Consider the following 6,112-nt stretch of genomic DNA (forward strand, 5'->3'; position numbering starts at 1 on the left):
AGATGCTTATAGCCTCTACTTTGATGGTGTATACAAGAGAACTAAGGATAAGGCAACCGTAGGCATTGTTGTTTTCTCTCCTTTAGGAGAGAAAATCTATAGTGAAGGAATCATCTTAGAAGGTGTCCACTCTAACAATGAGGCAGAATATCAAGCTTTAATTCATGGTCTTTGTTGGTATCTTAGTAATTCAATCGAGAGGTTGAATGCTTTTGGAGACTCCATGCTATTGGTAAGGCAGATGCAAGGTACATGGGCATGCAAAAATACAAACCTCTCTAGTAAAATGAGAGAGGCCAAATCTCTTATGAGAAGATTTAGGGAGACACAAGTACATCATGTGCCAAGAGACCAGAACAAGGATGCTGACCATCTAGCATCATCAAAACTGAATGAGTCAATGGTGGGAGCAGTGGCTATCAAACCCCCACTTCAGCAAGGCAAGGAAGACTTAGAAGATATTCTACACCTCTTAGAACAAGGAGAAGCTCCCAACCACCTGAGTAAGGGAGAAAGACAGTGGCTAGCTCAGAAGGCTACAAGATATCGCATGGTAAATGATAGTTTGTATTGTCTTGGTAAGGATGGTGTGCTTAGAAAAGTGCCTTCAAAATGGGAAATTGAAGAAATCTTAAAAGCTTTCCATGATGATGTGTGTGGAGGCCACTTTGCACACGAAATCACAAGTAGAAAGGTTCTACAAGCCGGCTTTACTTGGCACAGTCTACACCGAGATGTCAAATATTGGTATCAAACATGTGAATAATGTCAAAAATCAGGACCATAATGGCTCATAGCAGAACCCCAAACCCCAATCAAGGTCTATGGACCCTTTGAGAAGTGGAGAATTGATACCATAGGGCCTCTACCATGCACTCCATCAGGAAAAGAGTATATTATCATGGGGTTAGATTACATGACTAGATGGGCTGAGGCTATACCAATTAGAAGTATCACTGCTAAGGAAGTGAGTAAATTCATCTTTGGCCACATTTGTTGTAGGTTTGGAACCCTTCTTGAAATACTATCAGATAGAGGACCAGGGTTTAGAGCTAATGTGGTGGGTGAACTCATGCAAAAGCTAAATATTCAATGATGACACTCTACCCCTTACTACCCTCAACGCAATGGATTGGTGGAAAAGGTAAATGGAATGATTTGTAAAATCATCAGCAAACAGATACATTCAAGGCCCCGGGATTGGGACAAGCACCTTAGTGGAGCTCTATGGGCTTACAGAACCTCCTTCAAAACCATGTTAGGGTTCACACCTTTTCATCTAGTTTATGGACAAGAGGCTCTTTTTCCTATTGATGTGAAATTAGCTAGCCTTCAGGTATTAGGTAGCACAGTAGGCTCTCAAAAGGAGAAGTTAGATCAAAGATTACTGGACCTAGAGAGGCTACAATTGGATCATGAAGAAGCCATCCTCTTTTTTCATCCTTTAATATGTTGTTATGTCAAGAAAATGATATTATGTGTATATTTTAATACAACGTAGATGAAGATCTTATAAATAATCTATAATGTGCATGCAATGGAGGGTTAGAAAAAACTAAGAAGATTTAGTTATATAGCATCTCCTTGGCTTCTTTTCCCCTCCAACTTATGTGTTTATTATCATGTGAATATATTTGTGAAAATTATAAAAAGTGTGTTAATGAAGATGCAAGAAATCATATATATCTGGTGCAAAATAAACAAAATTTCCAATGTGAGTCTCTTGACATGGTCATAAATAAGAGTTTAAATGCCCATGTAAGGTTTTTCTTACAATTCAAAAAATGCATCAATGTGGCCATCTATGGCTTGAATCCTTTGTAGCATTTGTTCAATGGTGGGGGGGCACTTAGTTATGACTTTGATGTCACATGTACTCTGCTTATAGAGAATCCTCTCTTAGAGAGAATCTAAGGTCCCAACATTTTCAACTAGCTATGCATTTCTTTTGGCTATTGGACTCATCGTAGATCTATAGCACATGCCTATTATAATATGACAGTTTTTATTCTCCTCTCCCTCCTCTTCTATTAGTGTCAAAGATGAAGAAATCCATGATATTGTTGTTACATGCACCACAGATGATGAGAGAAATGGTAACCTTCTCGCTCTTAGTGATAGTCTACCAAAGGATATGATACATTTGTGTCTATAGATTTGGCCTTCCATGTGTGCCTTACAATGGTTGTTTAATACCTTTGTGAACATGATAATGTCTCAAGCCACAATAAAGATGATGATACATTCCAATTAAAGGGAGGGAGTTGGTTGGCATTGGCCTAAACATGCTCATTTTAATTGCAAACTAGAGAACTTGGGTGATGTAGATTCACTGGCTCACTTCAAGATGAAGCATTCTCATTTTACTTCAACTTTTCATGTTCATCCTTTTCTTATTGATCCTTGGTGATGTAAAATCCTATTCATTGATCTAAAAATTTTGTATACTACAATCTCTTTCTTTTAGCATGTCATAGAGGTACACATAGGTAAATGTGCAATTCCATGTCATATAGGTACACATAGGTAAATGTACTTGTATTTCTCCAATGAACACATTGGTGAAGATCATCACATCCACTCTTAGAATTCAACTGAGCCGGGTTGTTGGTGTAAACCAATTGAATGCCTTGAGCATTCACAGGACATCCAACCTCTAAGACTTGGAATCCCATGATACAACCTTTACAATATGTAAGTAAAGCATGAAATGAAACAAGAGCCTTTTGTCTCACTATCTTGTCTCCTCTCTAAGGGCTACACTCAACTCTCCCTCCTTCTAGGTTCTCTCATCTCTACAAGTGTCCCATGTGCCAAGACATGATATAATGCATGCACGTATTAAGTGAAGAATTCTAGTACTTGTGGCCTCAGCTTGACCATTAGTGTAGGATGAAGTGTAGAGCCAAAGCCTATTTTAGTACCAATGTCAGCACCCAAAGTAACCTGGAAGTTATTGCAAACACGAACTTTATTAATGTATAATCGTGAATTTGGGTAAGTAACCTGGAAGTAATTGCAAACACGAACTTTATGAATTCATAATCGTGAATCTAGGTGAACCATACCAACGTTACGGTACTAAGAAGTTGCTTGAGAAACTATCAACAAAAGCATAATTCTTTATAATAGTAGTTGGCCTGGCCGGAAACGCTTACTGTGCTTCCCATGGTTGTGTTTTCTAGCATCATGGGAGAAAACATGATTCTTGTAAACAATTGACGATGGTCCAAATAATATTATCTTTAGGATAGATATTAGGGAAACTAACCATGAAATCCATACGGATTTGCTCATAGGGAAAGTTAAAAACACAAAATACTAATTCTTACTATCATCACATAACTTCGAAGTCGATAAGGCCACAAAACCTATGATCACCATTGTATTTTGAAGAGATTTGACAACATTGGGCACTCTTATATTGCCTCACTAGTACCAGTTTCTCACAATAATTCCTTTAAAGGATAAGATGAAACACAGATAACACCCTTCTTTCCTTAAATGGAGATGTTTGAAATTTACAGCCAAAATCAAGGGAAGAAAAGAAAAATCTGGATGTTCTTTTTCACCCTCTTTGATGGTGGTCGAAGGAGAGACGGTGTACTAGTGTAGAGTCTGATGATGGTCAGTTCTCAGAATTGAGAGAAGATCAGACAATCAGACAGAGTCATCAAGTAGGAACCCAGGTTCCCCTACTTCCGGATAGTAAGAGTCTGCAGCATCGCCATGAACAGGGGATGCCAGGTTTGGGTGACGCGGAAATCCAGACTACGTAATTCTAATGCTGCGCACGCTGCTTAGCAACTACATGCATTGTGTAAGCTGATATGAACCGTGAATTCCAGCTGTCGTCGTTATTGATCAGGCCGTTCTTGAGTGTACAGGAGACCTGTCTTCGTCAACCTTTGCTTGATACTCCTCCTCCATGGGTGCCGGATGATCAGAATGCAGCTCGAACACACGTTCTAGTGCATGCATGTTGGCGAGGGTGTCCGCCCAGGTCTTAGTACTGTCCTTGCCGTCACATTTCAAAGCGGCCATCGGACCATGCAGCAACTTACTTACAATGGCCCTGCTCATCTCCTCAGTCAGCTGCTTCTGTTTCGGTGTCAGATCAAGCTTCCCCATACACTTTTGGAACTCATCTGCCCGAGCCTTCTCCGCATACGCCCTTAGTTTCTTGATGGTGGGGAGTGTCTTCAACGATCGCCTCCATCCAGTAAACTTCTTGATCTCTTCTTCAACGACCACCTGCGCCTCCAGAGCCTTTCTCCTCCGTTCTTCCTTGTTTGCCGCGACCACTTGCGCCAGATCGTCCACATTGTGAACGATGGCTGATGTGGCCAGTTCTGCCACGCACTTGGACACGTTTCTGGGCACAGATATGTCGATAAAGTGCCTCACAGCGGCTATGTGAGTGGCTGCCGGGGGAAGGGCCTCCACAGCTGATTTGGCGAGAAGAGGAGCTTTCGAAGCAGTGCAGGTGAAGACGATATCAGCTTCCCCAACACACACGATCAGCTCACGAAGCGGCCTGTAGGACAGGCTCGCTTGAGGAAAGAGCGCTTGCAGTTCCTGCACCCTTTTCTGTGTTCTGTTGACTATGATCATGCTTGTGCAACCTTTGGAAGTGAGGTGTTTTACGAGGAGTTGCGCCATCTTCCCAGCGCCAACAATCGCAATGCTAGCTGTGGCAAGGCTAGATCCAGGCGGCCAGTGTAAAGCAGCGAGCTCGACCGCGGCAGAGCTGACAGAGACAGCCCCGGTGGTGATACTGGTCTGGCTTCGCACGCGCTTGCCAGCGCCGATGGCTTGCTTGAAGAGGCCAGTCAGGATCCTGCCGAACCCTGGCGAAGACTGACCAAGCTGGAGAACCTGCTTCACTTGGGCAAGGATTTGGCCTTCGCCCAAGACTAAGGAATCTAGACCTGATGCAACCCGGAACAAATGCTGCGTGGCTTCCTCCTCCTGCAGGATAAATAGATGATCCCGGAGCTCATGCTGTGGAATACCGCTCAGTTGGCACATCCATTGCAGGACCTCCTGGACGCCGCGCTGATACGAAAGGGCGACGAGGTAGACCTCCATGCGGTTGCAGGTGCTGAGAATGCCTGCCTCCACTATGTGAGGGAGCTTGGAAAGCTGTTCACTGGAAGAGGCCCAGTCTGCTTCAGGGACAGCCAAACGTTCCCGCATCTCGATGGATGTGGTGTGGACAGTCAGGCCCAGAACCACGAGCCGGCTGTTGCCGTTCTCGTCGTCCTCCTTCACCGCACCGTGCACCGGATTAATTGGCGCCGCGGAGGAGGGGTCGACGTCGTCTTCGTCATGATTTGCGTTGTCCTCCTCAAGGCCTGCGTTTATTGTGATCGGTGGTTGCTGATGGAAAGAGAGAGCTATACGAGAGGGCAACCTGGCGCACGCCCTGAGAAAAGGGCACGCAGATGATTTCCCAAGGCGGTTGGGAGCTCCAGGCCCGATCGGGTCCATGCAGCTGGCAGATGATCTCAGGAAGGGGCATGAGCTAGCAAGGGGAGCGCTGGGGTATGAGCCTGAAGATGAAGATGACGGCATCACCAGAGCCTGCACCATCGGACATCCGATCACCATCGCAACCTGCGCACAGAGAGAGAGAGAGAGAGAGAGAGAGACGCAGAATGATATTCTGGATGAAGCGAAAATTTACAAGGAACTTGCAGGAAGTGGCAAAGACGGCCCGAATATATAAGCGCGTCATGTAGGCTAGTGCCCGTCTTGTTAGGTTATTATGCGATTGTCTCGAGTCTCTCCTCCGCACGCAAGACGCGATCCACGTAGAGAGAATTGGAGCCTGGATGGGGATTTTTTTTCCGGTAAAAGGGGGAAAATATAAAACAAAGAGGACAAAGCAAAATCGAGACAAGGGAGATTGGGTTTGCGCCCGCCGACTATGGACCCCAAGTCGAGGCTGCTTAGTATTTCGTTTGCTGTGAGAAATGTGCTCTACTAGCTAGGTTGCATGTTGTTATTAGCTAAAGCCGGCAAGAAGTAGTTGATTTACGACCTGAAAGTTGGGTCACATACAAGTACGTTTAAATGAGAGTTCTGACTATTGGCCGTTGCAATCAGT

The 6,112-nt window shown here is 44.2% G+C and overlaps 1 pseudogene; it reads right to left on the minus strand.

Annotated features, from left to right (window-relative positions):
- Positions 1 to 3,864: 3,864 nt before the first annotated feature.
- Positions 3,865 to 5,613, minus strand: LOC148014953 (glutamyl-tRNA reductase 2 pseudogene; annotated as a pseudogene).
- Positions 5,614 to 6,112: the final 499 nt, after the last annotated feature.

Source organism: Lygodium microphyllum, chromosome 24 (genome assembly GCF_053477565.2).
Source record: "Lygodium microphyllum isolate KBCC chromosome 24, Lygodium_microphyllum_v1.1.10, whole genome shotgun sequence".
In the NCBI taxonomy this organism is placed as follows: domain Eukaryota; kingdom Viridiplantae; phylum Streptophyta; class Polypodiopsida; order Schizaeales; family Lygodiaceae; genus Lygodium; species Lygodium microphyllum.